The 21,675-nt window shown below is 39.2% G+C and overlaps 1 pseudogene; it reads left to right on the top strand.

The window, feature by feature from the left end:
* Positions 1 to 5,406: 5,406 nt before the first annotated feature.
* On the top strand, positions 5,407 to 5,838 carry LOC116624622 (annotated as a pseudogene).
* Positions 5,839 to 21,675: the final 15,837 nt, after the last annotated feature.

The raw sequence follows: 21,675 nt of genomic DNA, 5'->3' as shown, positions 1-21,675 counted from the left end.
GTAATGCAGCATGAAAAGGACTTGGCCCTATGTTGCTGGCTTTGAAAGACGGAAGAGGGGAGCCAAAAATTGAGAAACACAGGAAACCTCTAGAAGCTGGAAAAGGCAAGGAAGTAGGTTACCTGTGGAGCTCCCAGAAGGAATGTAGTCCTGCCTATCTCTTGATTTTAGCCCAGTGAGACCAATTTGGACTTCTGACTTCCAAAACTGTAAGATCATAGATTTGTGTTATTTTAAATCACTAAGTTGGTGGTAATTTGTTACAGCAGCAACAGGAAAACACATACAATAAGAAATTGTCTAAATTAGTAATTCTCAACCTTGATTGCATAATACATTCACCTGTAGATCTTTTAGGATCCTAATGTTCGGGTCACACTTCAGACCAACCAGAAACTTGGGAAATGATATTTAGGCATCATTTTTTTAAGCTTTCCAGATAATTCCAATGTATAACAAGATTAAGAACCACTGGCTCAACGAAATGATTTTTTTGGTATCACTATATTCTAACGGTGAAAATCTTGCTTGGCTGAGCACAGTCTCTTCTTACCTCTTTCTACCAGTTTGTCTTTCAGCAGGACAAGAAAAAGTCAAAAGAGAATCAATGCCCAGAATCCCTGGGACCTGAGGCCAGATGAGAAGAGCTTAACACATCCTCTCAAGGAGCTGAAATGGAAGGTAAAGCAGGGGCAGATGTTCTTACCTAGCCTCTGTTTTGGTAGATCCATTCTTTTCTGAGTGCTTGGATGTGTATCTAATTGTAAAATGCCATTTGTTTTATTTTCAGTAAGGCACCTAAAAGTCATTGGAAGATGAACACAAGCTGCCAAGTGCATCTTCAAGGGTGACCTCTCCAGACTTCCATGGAAGAGAGCCAAGTCAATTGCATGCCTGACCAAATAGACCTGTCAGTTACCAGAGACAAGTGTGACCCATGTCTGTGTTACTGGCATCAGCAAGCTGGAGCTTGGAGTTCTTGGCCTAGGTAATGTAAAACTGAGAGTTGTTTTCTAAAGAATGGGGACTAAGGAATAGGGTGTATATGAAATTAACTATGTCTTTAGCAAAAATGAATTATATATACCCTGAACCTGATTCCTGTTATAGATTCAACCAGAATTTACTGTGGCAGTTTGGCTATGACATATAGGTAATGTGAGCCCAGACAGTCATATTAAATCTCTCTGGCTACGAAAGAACATGCCATTTCATTGCCGGTCTAACAACAAAGCTTTCCAATGGACTATTTTCTGATCTGGCAAGGGGGCTGATAGATTTCTATACATTCATGGAGAGCATGGAGAATACAGAAAGCCTGCTTTAGTCCATAAAGGTAGGACGTGTATATAAGGCTGCCATGATCCACTATTCCCTGGGTTAGGGTTTGGTCCAAGGCAGATCAAATGCTTTCTGTAGAATTGACTCCAAAAACCTGAGCAGGGACAAAGCGCCAAGACTAGGGGTCTGCAGGCTGTGACTTGCACCAGTTCATTAGCAGTGATTATATGCATCCCTGCATTTAAGACCAACATAATGGTAGCTTAAAATTGACTATGATGGGTGTATTTACGCCACAGAGCTTGGCAAATGCTACAAGTCAGTCTCCCCAATCCTGTCTCCTCCAAAGAGCTGGCTGTTCAATATTCATCAACACACTGGAACTTGCAATACAGTAAAACTGGATCTAAAAGGTATGGTGAGAGGACGAGGAATGTTTTGTTTGGAGAAGAAAGATCTGAGTGAACCTAACTGTTGCTAGGGGAAGAAGGCTCAGATACATTCTTTATTTCTCTAAAGGGTAAATCAGAGCTACTGTGCATAAGTGCCCATGTGTATGTGTATGTGGCGGAGGATTAAATGGAAACTGGATTCAACTCAATATAAAAACCAAGAATTTATTAATGTTCAGTATCATTCAAAAGGAGACAATTTTATCTCGGGAGATAGTGACATTCCACAGCACTGGAAGTGAGCAAATAGAGGCTTAAAACCCAGGAGGCTAAGAGTTCAAAACCAGTAGGAGGGGAAATATTTCATAAGAGCTCAAAGAATGCTTCTCACCCCATTTATATCATTTCCCTCCTAACTGGCTGGCTTCTTTCTTCCTCAAGGTAGGAGCTTATGGGAACACAGGAAGAGCATGAGGGTCTTCACATCCCAATCTTCCTTTCTCTAGATTGACATTGGTAAAGAAGGTCTTTCCTCTGACCAGCTACCTCTATGTATCTTAGAAGAAAGATATATATATATATATATATATATATATATATATATATATATAGTTATAGTTATAGTTATAGTTATAGTAATTTTTTTATTTTTATTTTTACTTGCCAAGTATCTCTGAAGGCACAATGCTATCCAAAAGGGTTTCCCAAAGTGAATTAAAATAAGCATTCTACTCAAGCCAGGAGCAAAAAAAAAAAAAAATCGCATTAAATTAAGCAGGCATTGGACACAATTATACTACAGTGGGAAGAGTAGTTACATGTTTACATTGCTTGCAACCATGTTCTACAGAGTCATGTCAAACATAGCAGCTATGAAAAATAAACATAAATAGAAACAGAGGAATTTTATTAGATTAAACGTCTTTTCCTAGCATCAGCTCGTGGTTCTCTTTCGTCCACTGTCTGTTTTCATTAAACCAATCATGATTTCTTGAAGCCCCGAGGCGCATTAACAAGGACTGGTTTCCATGGTTTGGGTAGCTATCCACCTGCATGGGATGCTCGAGGTATTCACGGGGAGAAAGGCAGCTGAATTTTCAAGTATCTCCATCTTTTAGCACAATCTACTTCGCTGTTGATAGAATGCAGTGAAAATTCTATGGGTGTGTGTGTGCACACACGCACACGCACGGGCATGCACACACACAGTTCTTAATGTGGCTGTGAGTAGTATATATGTATCCTGGGCTTGGTGGTACTTAGACCTTGTTTAGAACAACAAACAGTTTAGGATTATAACAGAGTTATAAGGAAGTATTTCCGGATGGTCAGACTAAGGACTTCAAAAAATCTGCTCCTCCATAAAATGAACAAGAACTCAAGGAAACATTGTCAAAATGAGCTTTTTCAGAACTCTGAAAATTGACCCAAGTCATTCAACTACCCAAGAACTATTTATTCAAGAAAAATGGCTAAATCTCAATAAGAACAATGAGCTTCGTGATATTTTAACTTGCTCTGTTCCCAATTCCTCTCCTCAGCTCAGTGGGAGCCTTACAAACTAGCAGCTTCACAGCTATGGTAGTTTTAAGAACCAGTAACCTGGCAGCCACTGGAGGAGGTGAAGTGGGTTTTGAGCTCCGTCATAAAGCCCTAGTTTCAGAAAATTGCAAATATCATTACTTGGCTTCCCTAACAACTTCCTGGAAATCTCCACTTGCTAGGCTTGTTTTTATTTGACCTGACTCAGAGCTTACTCACTGGGAACAGTCTGTTCCCTGGGCCATTTAAACAAAAATAATGGTGCTAGAAAATTATGGAGGCAAGATAAATGATATGTTAGGTGGGGTGCTCAGGGAGGTCTTCATTTATAGGGTGATGTTTGTTCAGACACCCAAGCTAAAATGGTGGAGTGAACCACGTAGCTATTTGGGGGCAGAAGAAGGCAATTTTAGACTGAAATAACAGCAAGTATAAAGGCCCTGAAGTGGGAGCATGCTTGGTTTCTTTCAGAAGCAGAAGATAACTTGATTCTAATCTTTCTTCCTCTGTCTTTACTGACTCGGGGATTCATTGGCTTTCATGACTTCAACGACCATCACTATAGCACTCCTCATGAGGCCTCTGCTACACTATCTCCATATTCAGAACTCATTCAGAGAAGTTTTCATGAAACACTGATTCTGTCAAGGTATTCCCCTGCTTAAGAATGTCTAGGTGATTCCTATTTGCCTACAATAAAAAATCCAGATTCCTCCCCAATTCTCGGAAGACCTGCACCAATGTGATCTTGTGTTCCATTTATCACTTGTGCTATTTTATAAACTTTGATTCCTATTAATTCCTGTCCTGACCACTTCAGCTCAGCTAGTCCTCCTCACCTGGATGTAATTTTTTTTCCTTGTGGCAGAATATACATAGCATAAATTTTACCATTCTAACTGTTTGAAGTAATTACTGATAATGAAACTTACTTTTGCCATTTTGTTATTTTTCTTTTAAAGATTTTATTTATTTATTTGAGAGAGATAGAGAGACAGAGCATGAGCGGAGGGGAAGGGCAGAGGCAGAAGCAGACTCCCTGCTGAGCAGGGAGCCCGACCGGGGCTCGATCCCAGGACCCTGAGATCATGACCTGAGCTGAAGGCAGACGCTTCACCGACTGAGCCACCCAGGTGCCCGTTACTTGTTTTCTATAGGTCTTATATCTTTTTTCGTTCCTCATTCCTTTCATGACTGTCCGCTTTTGTATTTGGTTGGGTCTGTTTGTAATGGCACATTTTGATTCCCTTCTCATTTTCTTTGGTTTATATGCTGTAGATATATTCTTTGTGGTTACCACAGGGATTTTACATATAACACCCTCAAGTTATAGGAATTTATTTTATTTTATTTTTTTATTTTATTTATTATGTTCAATTAGCTAGCATATAGTACATCAATAGTTTTTGATGTAGTGTTCAACGATTCATTAGTTGAATATAACACCCAGTGCTCATCACCACATGTGCCCTCCTTAATACCCATCACCCAGCTACCCCATACCCCCACCCCCTTCTCTTCTGTAGCCCTCAGTTTGGTTCCCGGAGTCCAGAGTCTCTCATGGTTTGTCTCCCTTTCTGACTTCTCCCCCTTCAGATTTCCCTCCCTTCCCCTATGGTCCACGCTATTCCTTATGTTCCACATATGAGTGAAATCATATGATAACTATCTTTCTTTGCTTGACTTATTTCACTTAGCATAATCTCCAGTTCCATCCATGTTGATGCAAATGGTGGGAATTCATCCTTTCTGATAGCTGAGTAATATTCCATTGTATATATGTACCACATCTTCTTTATCCATTCATCTGTTGAGGGGCATCTCGGCTCTTTCCACAGTTTGGCTATTGTGGACATTGCTGCTATGAACATTGGGGTACAGGTGCCCCTTCTTTTCACTACATCTGTATCTTTGGGTAAATACCTAGTAGTGCAATTGCTTGGTCATAGGGTAGCTCTATTTTTAACATCTTGAGGAACCTCCATACTGTTTTCCAGAGTGGCTGTACCAGTTTGCACTCCCACCAACAGTGTAAGAGGGTTCTATAGGAATTTATTTTAAATTGTTACCAACTTAACTTCAATTACATACAAAAACTGTGTCATATTACAGCTCTGTCACTCTACTTTATGTTAATGACATCAAAGATTACATTTTTAGTGCTTTTGCTCAGGCTGGTGGCACTGGCAAGATGGGCAGGTGTCGCGGTCTTTGTACTGCCAGGAGGTTCCATAGCCACCAAAGAGATCAGAAGTGGCATGATAAACAGTACAAGAACACCCATTTGGGCACAGCCCTGAAGGCCAACCCTTTTAGAGGTGCTTCCCATGCAAAGGGAATTGTGCTCGAAAAAGGGGGGATTGAAGCCAAATAGCCAAATTCTGCCATCAGGTCGTGTGTCAGGGTCCAGATGATCAAGAATGGCAAAAAAGTCACAGCCTTTGTACCCAATGACGGCTGTTTGAATTTTATGGAGGAAAATGATGAGGTTCTGGTTGCTGGATTTGGTCACAAATGTCATGCTGTCAGTGACATTCTTGGAGTTCGTTTTAAGGTTGTCAAAATAGCCAGTGTCTCTCTTTTAGCCTCTTACAAAGGCAAGAAGGAAAGACCAAGATCCTAAGTTTTGATGGTGAAAACATGACAATAAGTTCTCAAAAAATATGCCAAAAAATTACATCTTTATACATGTGTACCCATTAACACAAATTTGTTATTTTTAATGTACTTGTCTTTTAAATCCTATGGAAAATAAAAAGTGGAGTTATGAACCAAAATTATAAAAATACTGATTTTTGTCTGTGTAATAGTCATTTATCAAAGATCTTCATATTTTCATATGATTTTGAATTACTGTTTAGTGTTCTTTTGTTTCAATTTGAAGAACTCCTTTTAGCATTTTTTGTAGGATAAGTCTAGTGGCAGTGAACTCCCTCAAATTTTGTTTATCTGGAAATGTCTTAATTTCTCCTTCATTCTTAAGGAGCAGTTTTGTTGAGCATGAAATTCTCAGTTGATATGTTATTTTTCTTTCAACACTTTAAATATACCATGTCATTTCCCTCCAAGTTTTCTGCTCACAGTCCAATAATAGTCTGATTGAGGATCTCTTGTATGGGACCAGTCACTTTTCTCTTGCTACTTTCAAGATTCTGTCTTTGGCCTTTGACAATTTGTTATAATGTGTCTTAGTATGACTCTCTTTGGGTTTAGCCTACTTGGAGTTCATTGACCTTCTTGCATCTATATATCCATGTCTTTGCCCAAATTTGGGAAGTTCTTGGCTATCATTTGTTTCAATAATCTCATGCCCCTTTCTCTCTGTCTTCTTCTTCTTAGACTTCCATAACACATATGTTGGTCACCTTGATCATGTCCTCTAAGACCTTAGGCTCTATCACTTTTCTTCATTCTTTTTTCTTTCTTCTCAGACTTGACAATTTTAAATATTCAGGCTTCAAGTTCATTGATTCTTGTTTTTCTGTTTGAGTCTACTATTGAATCCCCCCAGTGAATTTTTCAATTCAGTTATTGTACTTTTCAGCCTCAGATTTCAGTTCATTTCCTTTGAATAATTTCTATGTGTTGTTTTTCTTATTTTCTTCATCTATTGTTTTACTGATTTCCTTTATTTCTTTGTCTGTGTTTTCCTTTAACTCTTTGAGCATATTTAAGACAGTTGTTTAAAAATCTTTGTCTGGTATATCCAATGCCTGTGTTTCTTCAGGAATGGTTTCTGCCATGTTATTTTCTTCCTTTTATTGGGACATGTTTTCCTGTTTTTTTACATGCCTTGTGATTTTTCTGTTGAAAATTGAGCATTTGAATAAACACACACCTCTCCCAGTCTTTGTGAATTGGTTCTGCACTAAGGCAGACCTTCCCTAATTAGAAGGACACGTCGTGAATCTTTGGATCCACCCAGCGTGAACACTTAAGGTCTTCTGCGGTCTTCTGTGAGCATGTGTCTTGCCCGGCCTAGTTTGTGTGTTTTTTCTACAATTCCGTCGTTTACATGGATGCCTTTAAACATCTTAATTTCTCAAAGAGTCTCACCCCAGCTTCTTCCCCTGACCCTAGATATTCTATTGTATTCTTCCACCCATATTCTCTTATCCCCGGTGTTGGAAGACCTGTAGTCCTCCTGCAGTTTTCATGAGCCATGCCCACTGTGTATTTCCATGATTTTTTCCAGTCTGAGATCTGAGTTAGGTGAAAAAGAGAGTCCTCACTCAGGTATCCCTCAGATAGGGCAGGATGTTGCAAATAATGTGTGCTCTGTTCCCTCTAGTTCAAGAAAGAAAATGAGGAACTGGGCCAGCACTTCCTTCAGACCTTGCCATACTGCACTAAGGATGAAGTAGGGGCAAGGGTAAATAAAAATGACATAGGGGCGCCTGGGTGGCTCATTCAGTTAAGTGCATCTGACCCTTCATTTTGGCTCACGTCATGATCTCAGGGTGGTAAATTTGAGCCCTGTATTGGGGCTCCGTGCTGGGCATGGAGCCTGCTTAAGATTCTCTCTCTCCTTCTCCCTCTGCCCCTCCCCCACTGCTCTCTCTCTCTTTCTAAAAAAAATGCCACAAAATTTCCTATTGCTTTGAATGTGGCTTTTTTTTTTTTTAATTGGGTGTTCACTTGGTTGCTGTAGACCTGTGACTCTTTTCCAGAGCTCCTATAACATTATTTTAGCCAGCCTCTAGTTGTTTTTCAAATGTTTCTGCGGGGAAATGTGGACCCATGGCTTCCTAGTCTGCCATCTTACTGGTATCACTCTTGGGTATGATGTTGGGTTTGCCTTTGTCCTTCCTTACATGCCATCACCTCTACCCACAGTATTCTTGTTTTTCTTCCCGTACTTATTAGTTTAATGTAATGGTGAAGAATATGGGCTCCAGAGTCAGTCAGACATCGCCTTGAACCAAGATGTGTCACTTACTTGAGATGTCATAATGTCGCCGAGCCTCAATTTCTCATCTCTAAGATGAGTGTGTAATAATAGCAATGATACTTCCATTTCAGGTAATAAGATAATGTCTTTAATGTACAGTCCAAGCATATAGTTATTCCTTAAGGTTAGTTGTTGCTATTGTTATTTTTATTACTGCAGAGAAATACCATTTTTCACTTACTAGCTCTGTGACCTCATGCAAGTTACTTAACCACTCCAAGATTCAGTCTTAAAATGTGGCTAATTATAGTATGTACCTCATAGGAATGTTAGGATTAAATGAGATAATGCCTATGAAATGCTTGTAATAATGTGGGCAGTAGTGCTCAAATGAATGGTTAAGTGATTTAGGGGAGTAGCAAAGGTGAAATCCCAGTTGTGTGGAATGATTGGAGTAGTTATGAAAAAGTTAGGATTTAAGTTTGGCTATTAAAAATAAGTATAATTTGTGGGGGTGCCTGGGTGGCTCAGTTGGTTGGGCCTCCGACTCTTGGTTTTAGCCCACACTCAGCATGGAGTCTGCTTTGGATTCTCTCTCACTCTCCCTGCCTCTCTGCCCCTCTGCCCCCTCCGTGTTTGTGCACAAACTCTCTCTCAAAATAAAAAAAATAAAATCTTTTAAAAAAATAAGTACAATTTGTGGAGTTGGAGAAAGAATGAGTAAATTCAAAGAAGAAGAAACAGCATATGTAAAGTTCAGGGAGGTGAAAATAAGTGTGGTATGACAGAGAACAGTATAGATATTATTAATGTTGAGGAGCTGTATGAAGCAAGTGTAGGAGCAAATCAGGGACAGACTGCTAGGGGTGTTGGTATTATTTAAAGTACCACTGCTATAACAGATTAACCCTCAATTCTCAGTAGTTTATAATATAATAAATGTTTCTCGTTCAACTCATAATCTGCTGGGGGTGTTCCTGGTTGAGTAGCTTTCCACTTATGCCATCATATAGGGACCCAGGATCCTTCCATTTCATGGCTCTGCTTCCTCTAGGTCCTTGGCATTCTTTCCATCCAGCTGGAGGAAGGGAAAAGAGAGAATGGAACAGTGTGTATAGAAGGTTTTTATGGGTCAGGCTAAGAAGTCATATGCATTACTCCTGTTCACATTTCACTGGCCAGTACTCAGTCACATGGCCACACCTAAATGCAAGAGAGGCTGGGAAATATAGTCTGGCTTTGAAGAGTCTATGAGTTTGTTATGATCGTTTAATCATGTGAAGATATTTCTTTTAAAGAAGACATTGATTCAATCTTTGTGTGACACATTGGCTTTTTATTCTTAAAAAATCCATCCAGAAGTCAGATAAAGACCTTTATAGGCTTTAAGTGGAATGCCAAAAAGACGATCGTACGCACCCCCATACACAATTTAAAATTTAAAAGAAAAGTATCACTAAACTATAAAATAAGTATAATGAAGTTCAAGAAAGTTTTGTTGTGTTTTTTTTTTCCTCCATGGTGACTACTTTGATTCTTTTTAAAGAAAATTCAGTATCATTTTTTTCCCAGAAACTTTTTATTCTAATTTTGGGGGCAACTTTGTTGGTGCATCTGTTTTGGCTATTTATTGGGTAATCCAGTTCAAGTCTGGCCTTTCAGAAAACCACCTTAGTGTAAAATTATTCTTTGGTTTCACATTGAGGAGCTTAGGGCAAGTCTGTTGAAACAGGGGGCCATACCTCCACTCCCTCCCTGCTCTCACATGTTGTTTATAGATGCAGAAAAAAAGGGGCAGTTCAGAGAGATTTACCTCAGGCAGAAAATAAGACGGCTGTTTTTTTCTGGCTTAAGACTTGCTGTACAGACCTGCTCTAGAAAATAATTCAAAGGAAGACCTATTTTAGCAGGAAGAGCCACAAAAGGGAGTGTTTATTTATTTATTTATTTTTTATTAAAGATTTTATTTATTTATTTGACAGAGACAGTGAGAGCAGGAACACAAGCAGGGGGAGTGGGAGAGGGAGAAGCAGGCCTCCCGCTGAGCAGGGAGCCCGATGCGGGACTCGATCCCAGGACTCTGGGATCATGACCTGAGCCGAAGGCAGACGCTTAACGACTGAGCCACCCAGGCGCCCAAAAGGGAGTGTTTAGATTGAGCTTAGTTTTCGACTCTCCATTAAGTGGTGATTGTCGTTCTGAAATCCAGACCTACAGTTCACTACAAAATAATGGAGTAGAGAGTCAAAATCAATCAAGAATTATCAGTAAAATTTAGCTGCTTTCTTAAAATAGCTCTAAATGACATGTGAGAATGAGATCAGAACCAATGTTTCAAGTGTAGTTATAAAATTGATTATGTTTCCTCCTTTTTGTTTCCCCTTGTCCTTTATTTTTTATTTATTTCATTATGGTTATAAAGTCTGCTAACCATTTCATGTTTTATCATTGTTAAATCATATGAATCATTCTTATGTAAATAATACTGTGGATGTAGCATTTCTCTGCAGTTCTTTAGTATTTGATTATAAGTTTTTTTTTTTTATTTTTAAAGATTTTTATTTATTTATTTGAGAGAGAGCGAATGAGAGAGAGCACATGAGAGGGAGGGAGGGTCAGAGGGAGAAGCAGACTCCCTGCCGAGCAGGGAGCCCGATGCAGGACTCGATCCAGGGACTCCAGGATCATGACCTGAGCCGAAGGCAGTTGCTTAACCAACTGAGCCACCCAGGCGCCCCTCTGATTATAAGTCTTAAGACTAAGCACTACTATGTCACTTGAGCAGTGATTCCAGCTCAACCTCAGAGAGAATGAGGAGGCAACGTGTCCAACTTAGAGAAGACACAACAGGCTCCCCAAAGTGACCATGTTGTCTTAAGGTGATGAGAACCTATACTACAGTGTTGGCGTAATAGAAAGTAGTGTAAGGAATACATATCAGAGGTATCAATAACGTCAACATGTGAAGCCAAACAAGGTCATAAGGATGAATTTTGTTCAATGAGACATGAGGGAGGGAAGTGGGCAGTCCTCTAAGTCATATGATCAACAGTGGGGGCTAAGACTAGAGGACTTGTCTACTGGGTGACTATGGCCCAAGGAAGTAAAGGTAAGAATCCAAAATGACTTACGCCAAAATTTCAAGTTTATATGACTGGGGAGACAGAAGAAAAGGGGAACAATTTAGGGGAAACAGTAATGGGTTAAAATTGGAATAAGCTTGATTTTGGGGTGGCTGAGGACCATTGACATGGGTGGTGTAGAGCTGGGAGTTAGAGAAATAAGGCCATTGTTCCAGGGAGATTCCTGCTAGAGCCAGAATTGGGAGTCATGTGCATCAGTGAATATGAAGAGAAAAAAACCCTAGGGCTGAAAGGACCATGATAAGGGGATAGAAAGTTGGGAGAAGAGTTTCTTGAAGAAGACTATGTAGATTTGAAGAGTGGACAGATTGGGAAAAATAATATGGGTAGAGAAACACCATGGTGTAGACAAAAGCATAACAAAAAATGAAAGCAACAAAAACACAAAGCATATATTCTTTTCCTCTAAAGTATCACTACCCTCCAACCATTTCTTTGTGGGTTCCTGGATCCAAAGCATAACAAAGGAAATTGAGATTCTGCCGGAAGACACATTACCACACGTCTCCAAAAAAGAAAAGATCTACATGGTACAAAAACAATGAAATGGTTATGTCCCATATAGGAAATGTTAAAGAGCAGGGTTTTTTGTTTGCTTTTGTTCTACTTGTTTGCTTCTAGAATGCTGTAATTAGGATATAATCTGACCTTTCAATATACAGTTGACCCTTGAACAACATGGGTCTGAACTGTGTAGGTCCACTTATATGTGGGTCTTTTTCAATAAATACAGTACAGTACTGTAAATGTATTTTCTCTTCCTTATGATTTTCTTTTTTAAAAAACATATTTATTTATTTGAGACAGTGAGAGTGGAAGGGGACAGGGAGAGGCAGATGGAGATGGAGAGAGAGTCGTAAGCAGACTCTACACTCAGTGCGGAGCCCAATGCAAGGCTAAATTTCATGACCCTGAGATCATGACCTGAGCTGAAACCAGGAGTTGGAGGCTTAACTGACTGCACCAGCCAGACACCCCTCTTCCTTATGATTTTCTTTTTTGGGGTAAAGATTTATTTTTAGAGAGAGAGAGAGAAAGAGAGAGAGAGAGCAAGTGGGGGGGAGGGGCAGAGGGAGAGAATCTTTCAGATTTCCCACTGAGCACAGAGCCAGACACAGGGCTCAATCCAATGACCCATGAGATCATGACCTGAGCCGAAACCAAGAGTCAGACACTTAATGGACTGAGCCACCAAGGCGCCCCCCTTATGATTTTCTTAATAACATTTTCTTTTCTGTAGCTTACTTTATTGTAGGAATACATTATATAATACATGCAACATACAAAATATGTGTTAATCAACTGTTAATGTTATCAGGAAGGCTTTTGGTGAACAGCAGGCTATTAGTAGTTAAGTTTTGGGGGAGTTAAAAGTTTTATGTGGGGGCACCTGGGTGGCTCAGTCGTTAAGCGTCTGCCTTCGGCTCAGGTCATGATCCCAGCGTCCTGGGATCGAGCCCCGCATCGGGCTCTCTGCTCTGCGGGAAGCCTGCTTCTCCCTCTCCCACTCCCTCTGCTTGTGCTCCCTCTCTCGCTGTGTCTCTCTCTGTCAAATAAATAAATAAAATCCTTAAAAAAAAAAAGTTTTATGTGGATTTTCAGTTGGGTCGGGGGTTGGTACCCCTAACCCCCATGTGGTTAAGTGTCAACTGTATATATGTATTCTGTATTGGTGAAGAGGAGGCAATTGGCTAGAACTAGGATGTAATACCTAGGTCCCTTTCTTTTTCTCCCTGACTCACTTTATTTTTTTAATCCTTTTGAAAAATATTTTAACACCATTGTAAATATGTGAAAGATTTATGGAAACTCAGGACTCAGCACTAATTTTGGGTCACATACTTGCTCAGTGTGAAGAGGATGTCAATGTTTCTGTTCTGTACTTCTATCTTAATGGGTGTATTATTTGAGTATAAAACTAGACTTTGGGCTGTAATATAGAATATTAGGTGTTAACTCCAAAACAGATTTGTTTTTACTGAGATTCAAAACGAGTTTGTTTATATGTTTGAAATTAAGACTCATTTTTCCCTAGATCAAACACATATTTTTTATATATTTTCCACCCACAAACAATTGCCATCTAAATAGAAAAATATACACTCAAGCAAGCAATGCATTCTTATTGATACAGAGTATTTCTGGCAGAAAGTCATATATCGATGTAGCTCTCAATTCCAGCTTTGCTGAAGGCCTTCCTTCTAAAGAGAATCTCTGTTCACTTTAGTAGATATCCCCCGAAATAACCATTTTCAGTTGAAGCAGTGTTTTTATTGTTTTTCTCCAGCTAATTTGGTTGATTTGTTGCTCTACAGTTGTTTGCCACTATGTACAGATGAACATAACAAATAACCACTATAAAATCTGCTTTCAACATGGAAACATGTCTGAATTAATTTTCCTGGTAGAGGCTGAGAAACCAGGAAACAATCAATGTCTGTTTTAGGGTGTTGTGGCCACCAATTCCTTTATACCCTCCTGATAAAACCAAACAGCAACAACTACTACAATAACCCAACTTTTGTGAGCACCATATGAAATACATCGCTTGCCTTGTCTCATTGAATCCTTACAATGGTCCGCCAAGAGGACAGCTATTACATCCCTGTTTTGCAAAAGCAGCTGATTTAAGTTATTTGCTTCAAAGTCACATGGCAAATGGCAGAGTTGAGACAGGAACACAGGCTGATCTAATACCAAGGTCCTGGCTGCTCTATTTCTTCTCAATGTGAAGCTGTACTATGGACAGCCCAAATAATTTGGAAAAGGAGAAAATATGGTGGAAACTGTGATGAAGATATAGTACATATTTTCTCTGTTTGTAAGGGTTTATCTACATTTAAAGAGTCAGACTGGTTTGAAAGCTTTTACTTGACTCCTTCCCCCTACTCCTAGTTTGCTGCTCAATTAGCATGTATCTAGAGGTAAATGCCAAGTGGGTCAATTCAGGTCTTTATCAGAATTGTGTCAAATATCATCTTCTCAGTGAAGTCTACCTTGCCTGCTATATTAAAAATTGCACCATTCCCCCACCCCAAATACTCCCTATTTCTCTTCACTGCTTTAATCTTCTCTTTAGCACTCACTGCCATCTAATATATTATGACACTAACCTGTTTATTTTGTTCATGTCCCCCTAACCAGGATGTAAGCCCCTCCAAGAACAAGAATTGCTCATTATGGTATCCTCAAAATTGTGTCTAAAATTGTGTCTCATACATGATACTTTATGTGGGAAACCCAAAGGACTCCACCCTAAAATTGCTAGAACTCATACAGTAATTCAGCAATGTGGCAGGATATAAAATCAATACACAGAAATTAGTTGTAAACAATGAGACAGAAGAAAGAGAAATTAAGGAATCGATCCCATTTACAGTTGCACCAAAAACCATAAAATATTTAGGAATAAGCCTAACCAAAGAGGTAAAAGATCTGTACTCTAAAAACTACCGAACACTTATGGAAGAAATTGAGGAAGACACAAAGAAATGGAAAAACATTGCATACTCATGGATTGGAAGAACAAATATTGTTAAAATGACTATGCTACCCAGAGCAATCTACACATTCAATACAATCTCTATCAAAATACCATTGACATTTTTCACAGAGCTGGAACAAATAATCTTAAACTTTGTATGGAACCAGAAAAGACCCCAAATAGCCAGAGGAATGTTGAAAAAGAAAACCAAAGCTGGTGGCATCACAATGCCGGACTTCAAGCTCTATTACAAAGCTGTAATCATCAAGACAGTATGGTACTGGCACAAAAACAGACACATCGGTCAATGGAACAGAATAGAGAGCCCAGAAATGGACCCTCAACTCTATGGTCAAGTAATCTTCGACAAAGCAGGAAAGAATGTCCAGTGGAAAACAGACAGTCTCTTCAACAAATGGTGTTGAGAAAATTGGATATCCACATGCAGAAGAATGAAACTGGGCCACTTTCTTATTATATCATACACAGAAATAAACTCAAAATGGATGAAAGACCTAAATGTGAGACAGGAATCCATCAAATCCTAGAGGACAATGCAGGCAACAACCTCTTTGACCTTGGCCGCAGCAACTTCTTGCTAGACAGGTCTCCAAAGGCAAGAGAAACAAAAGCAAAAATGAACTATTGGGACTTCATCAGGATAAAAACTTTTGCACAGCAAAGGAAACAGTCAACAAAACTAAAAGGCAACCTACAGAATGGGACAAGATATTCACAAATGACGTATCAGATAAAGGGCTAGTCTCCAAAATCAAACTCAACACCCAAAAAACAAATAATCCAATCAAGAAATGGGCAGAAGACATAAACAGACATTTCTCCAAAGTGCTTGGCATGTAACAGTCAATGAATGTTACCATCATCATCATCATTACCATTATAATATTATGAGTCTTTTCATATTTTATCATGAGTATTTGACATTTACTACTCAAAACTGTTGTGGCTTTAGGGGACCACAAAACCAAGGGCTGTGGTTGAAAACATGGGGTGGGCGCTGGTATGAGAATTATTCTATCCATAGGGCAGAAACCATGAATTACTTTTATGGGGTTGCCCAATTAAATGCTGACACCAGTGCAGTGGATTTTGGAAAGCTTCCTGGATTCTGGACAGCCTAGGACACAGACAGAGTTGAGTAGGGGAAGGCAGTCCATCTGAAATTTTAAATTTTGGCACTGAGGATCAGCTCTGCACATACACTACTACCACCCTTTTATACAGACAAAAGGCTGAGTATAATTCCTTACATGTAATGGTTTTAACAACTAACCAATCAAGCAAGACAGAGGGGAAGAAAAGTGGTAGAAGTAGTAAATGAAGTCAAGGCCATCATCACCACTTTAGGTTCTGACCATAAGATATAAAGTTTTTTGGTGACCACATAGGATAGACAAAGAAAGAGAGAGAGCTGGAACCCAGGACAAAGTCTGTTCACTAGGACAGTGCAGGAAGGGTACTCAGGGTGGATGGTACTTGAAAATCAGCTAGGTCATCATGAAGTAGGTCTGTTTACATGCAGCAGAGGCCCTAAACCTTGGACTGAGATCTGATCCTGGGGGAAAATTTGAACAAAAGCCAGAGTTGCTGGGAGGATCACTCTAAGAAGGAAAGGAGTATTTGAATGATTATCCAATTTAGTGACAGAAGGATCTTGAAGGTGTGATTAGAACATGTGGAATTGTTTGCAGGGAGAAAGGAATTCAAGTCAAAGAGAATAAGGTAGGCAAAGCAGTGGAGTTGAAAAAGCATAGAGAGGCTGAAATGTCAGGGTAGAGTAGGTCAGTGATGTGGGTCAAGGCTGGAAATTTAAGTTGTGAATGGTTTTGAACACCAAGCTGAGAGTTTTGGGATTAATTCAAAATAGGAAACTGTTCAAAGTTTCGGCATAGAAGCACAACATGCTTAGAGCTATGCCTTAGAAAAGATTAATTTGTTAGCAAATCAGAGGGTAGGCTTCAAAGGTGTTAACCTGGAGACAGAAAAACTAGTTAAGAGACAATTGCTACCGTCTGGACAGAAGAGAATTTGGGACTAGACTGAGGTTGTGGCAGTGGGGATGGACATGAAAACCAAAGCCAAAGCATTCAAATAAGTCTGGCGGAGAATGGCATCTGATGGTCTCCAAGACAGAAGAGACAGGAGCAGATTTGGCGGGTCTGTGCTGTGGGGAAGAAATGGGCAAGATTTCTATGTGAGAGCTTGGCCTATGTGAGAGCTTGGCCGAGAGCTTACCATTGAGTCTTAAACACTCGCTTAGTAAAAATTCTCTCATAGGTAGAATCAATTTTAAAAAGAAAATTAAAAAAGCTGCCCACTTTTGCTTCTTTGGATCCTCTGCCAATTTGAAATAATTCCAATTATTTACTTAGATTTAAAAAAACATACCACCACATTCCGGTTTCACGATTGTGGAATAGAGACACTTTTAGACCCAAATTTTGAAAAAGACCTGATTTTCAGGACAGCCAAATGCAACTAAAGACAGAGACTGGAGTAAGTTCAATTTTGCTGTATTTTTGAGGCCACCGAAGTTCAGAGCAACCAAAGTGAATTGAGAGGAACCAAGAAAGCCAAATAAAACAGATAAGAGTTGAGTGTCAAGAAAAACTTCATGACCATGCTTAAATTGGAGCCTTTAGTTAGGAGGCACTACAGGCAAAATTGCAAGTAGCCTTGAGCCTTTTTAGAAATAGCTAGTGTTTAAAATCATACTCATCTAACACCCTTATGTAAGACTTCTTATCTTGAGAAAGCTTAGGAAATGCTGGCCTCAAATTCTCCCTTGCGTCTTTTTAGCGTAAGTTAGATACATTGGAAAGCAAAGACATGCAGCCTGGGTACTGGGAACAATTTCTTGCACAGCTGGAGAGAAATATGGTTCATGAAATTCACACAAAACCTCCTTTCGGGTAAATGTCTTATCTCAGTTTGGTTGAGAACTTTTTAAACTGTTTGAGTGTCACTTTTGTTCCTATTTCCCCAAATCAAATACTCTCTTTGGGGCAAGAGACTCAGGGTCTGACAGAGTTATAAGAAAGGCCATTAGGCAAGAGACTCATTTTAGACCCAAAAACACCTCCAGATTGAAAGTGAGGGGGTGGAAAACTATTTACCATGTTAATGGACACCAAAAGAAAGCTGGGTGGCAATCCTTATATCAGACAAATTAGATTTTAAACCAAAGACTATAATAAGAGATGAGGAAGGACACTATATCATACTTAAAGGGTCTATCCAACAAGAAGATCTAACAATTGTAAATATCTATGCCCCTAACATGGGAGCAGCCAATTATATAACGCAATTAATAACAAAAGCAAAGAAACACATTGACAATACAATAATAGTAGGGGACTTTAACACCCCCCTCACTGAAATGGACAGATCATCTAAGCAAAAGATCCACAAGGAAATAAAGACTTTAAATCACACACTGGACCAAATGGACTTCACAGATATATTCAGAACATTCCACCCCAAAGCAACAGAATACACATTCTTCTCTAGTGCCCATGGAACATTCTCCAGAATAGATCACATCCTAGGTCACAAATCAGGTCTCAACCAATACCAAAAGATTGGGATCATTCCCTGCATATTTTCAGACCATAGTGCTTTGAAACTAGAACTCATTCACAAGAGGAAAGTCAGAAAGAACTCAAATACATGGAGGCTAAAGAGCATGCTACTAAAGAATGAATGAGTCAACCAGGAAATTAAAGAAGAATTTTAAAAATTCGTGGAAACAAATGAAAATGAAAACACAACTGTTCAAAACCTTTGGGATGCAGCAAAGGCAGTCTTAAGAGGAAAGTATATAGCAATATAAGCCTTTCTCAAGAAACAAGAAAGGTCTCAAATACACAACCTAGCCCTACACCTAAAGGAGCTGGAGAAAGAACAGCAAATAAAGCCTAAACCCAGCAGGAGAAGAGCAATAATAAAGATCAGAGCAGAAATCAATGAAATAGAAACCAAAAGAACAGTAGAACAGATCAACGAAACTAGGAGCTGGTTCTTTGAAAGGATTAATAAGATTGATAAACCCCTGGCCAGACTTATCAAAAAGAAAAGAGAAATGACCCAAATAAATAAAATCATGAATGAAAGAGGAGAGATCACAATCAACACCAAAGAAATACAAACAATTATAAGAACATATTATGAGCAACTCTATGCCAGCAAATTAGATAATCTGGAAGAAATGGATGCATTCCTAGAGATGTATAAACTACCAAAACTGAACCAGGAAGAAATAGAAAACCTGAACTGACCTATAACCACTAAGGAAATTGAAGCAGTCATCAAAAATCTCCCAACAAACAGATGGCTTCCCAGGGGAATTCTACCAAACATTTAAAGAAGAATTAATACCTATTCTTCTGAAACTGTTCCAAAAATAGAAATGGAAGGAAAACTTCCAAACTCGTTTTATGAGGCCACCGTTACCTTGATCCCAAAACCAGACAAAGACCCCATCAAAAAGGAGAATTACAGACCAATATCCTTGATGAACATGAATGCAAAAATTCTCACCAAAATACTAGCCAATAGGATCCAACAGTACATTAAAAAGATTATTCACCATGACCAAGTGGGATTTATCCCTGGGTGCAAGGTTGGTTCAACATCCACAAATCAATCAATGTGATACAATACATTGATAAAAGAAAGAACAAGAACCATATGATCCTCTCAATAGATGCAGAAAATGGATTTGACAAAGTACAGCATCCTTTCTTGATCAAAACTCTTCAGAGTATAGGGATAGAGGGTACATACCTCAATATCATAAAAGCCATCTATGAAAAACCCACAGCAAATATCATTCTCAATGGGGAAAAACTGAGAGCTTTCCCCCTAAGGTCAGGAATGCAGCAGGGATGTCCACTATCTCCACTGCTGTTCAACAAAGTATTAGAAGTCCTAGCCACAGCAATCAGACATCAAAAAGAAATAAAAAGCATCCGAATCGACAAAGAAGAAGTCAAACTCTCATTCTTTGCAGATGATATGATACTTTATGTGGAAAACCCAAAAGACTCCACCCCAAAACTGCTAGAACTCATACAAGAATTCAGTAAAGTGGCAGGATATAAAATCAATGCACAGAAATCAGTGGCATTCCTATACACCAACAACAAGACAGAAGAAAGAGAAATTAAGGAGTCGATCCCATTTCAATTGCACCCAAAACCATAAGATACCTAGGAATAAATCTAACCAAAGAGGCAAAGGATCTGTACTCAGAAACCTATAAAATACTCATGAAAGAAATTGAGGAAGACACAAAGAAATGGAAAAACGTTCCATGCTCATGGATTGGAAGAACAAATATTGTGAAGATGTCAATGCTACCTAGAGCAATCTACACATTTAAAGCAATCCCTATCAAAATACCATCAACTTTTTTTCAAAGAAATGGAACATATAATCCTAAAATTTGTATGGAACCAGAAAAGACCCTGAATAGCCAAAGGAATGCTGAAAAAGAAAAGCAAAGCTGGTGGCATCACAATTCTGGACTTCAAGCTCTATTACAAAGCTGTCGTCATCAAGACAGTATGGTACTGGCACAAAAACAGACACATAGATCAATGGAACAGAATAGAGAGCCCAGAAATGGACCCTCAACTCTATGGTCAAGTAATCTTCGACAAAGCAGGAAAGAATGTCCAATGGAAAACAGTCTCTTCAACAAATGGTCTTGGGAAAATTGGATATCCACATGCAGAAGAATGAAACTGGACCATTTCCTTACACCACACACAAAAATAGACTCCAAATGGTTGAAAGACCTAAATGTGAGACAGGAGTCCATCAAAATCCTAAAGGAGAACACAGGCAGCAACCTCTTTGACCCCAGCCGCAGCAACTTCTTCCTAGAAACATCACCAAAGGCAAGGGAAACAAGGGCAAAAATGAACTATTGGGACTTCATCAAGATAAAAAGCTTCTGCACAGCAAAAGAAACAGTCAACAAAACCAAGAGACAACCGACAGAATGGGAGAAGATATTTGCAAATGACATATCAGATAAAGGGCTAGTATCCAAAATCTATAAAGAACTTAGTAAACTTAACACCCAAAGAACAAATGATCCAATCAAGAAATGGGCAGAAGACATGAACAGACATTTTTCCAAAGAAGACATCCAAATGGCCAATAGACACATGAAAAAGTGTTCAACATCGCTCGGCATCAGGGAAATCCAAATCAAAACCTCAATGAGATACCACCTCACAGCAGTCAGAATGGCTAAAATTAACAAGTCAGGAAATGACAGATGTTGGCGGGAATGTGGAGAAAGGGGAACCCTCCTACGCTGTTGGTGGGAATGCAAGCTGGTGCAGCCACTCTGGAAAACAGTATGGAGGTTCCTCAAAAAGTTGAAAATAGAGCTACCATACGACCCAGCAATTGTACTACTGGGTATTTACCCCAAAGATAGAAATGTAGATAGATAGAAAGATAGAAAGATAGAAAGATAGATAGATAGATAGATAGATAGATAGATAGATAGATAGAAAGATAGATCCAAAGGGGTACGTGCACCCCAATGTTTATAGCAGCAATGTCCACAATAGCCAAACTATGGAAAGAGCCAAAATGTCCATCAACAGATGAATGGATAAAGAAGATGTGGTATATATATACAATGGAATATTATGCAGCCATCAAAAGGAATGAAATCTTGACATTTGCAATGACGTGGATGGAGCTGGAGGGTATTATGCTGAGCAAAATAAGTCAATCAGAGAAAGACATGTATCATATGACCTCACTGATATGAGGAATTTTTAATCTCAGGAAACAAACTGAGGGTTGCTGGAGTGGTGCGGGGTGGGAGGGACGGGGTGGCTGGGTGATAGACATTGGGGAGGGTATGTGCTATGGTGAGCGCTGTGAATTGTGTAA

The sequence above is a fragment of the Phoca vitulina genome, unplaced genomic scaffold, assembly GCF_004348235.1.
Source record: "Phoca vitulina isolate PV1807 unplaced genomic scaffold, GSC_HSeal_1.0 scaffold69, whole genome shotgun sequence".
NCBI lineage: Eukaryota > Metazoa > Chordata > Mammalia > Carnivora > Phocidae > Phoca > Phoca vitulina.
This window is presented reverse-complemented; position numbering and strand designations above follow the sequence as displayed.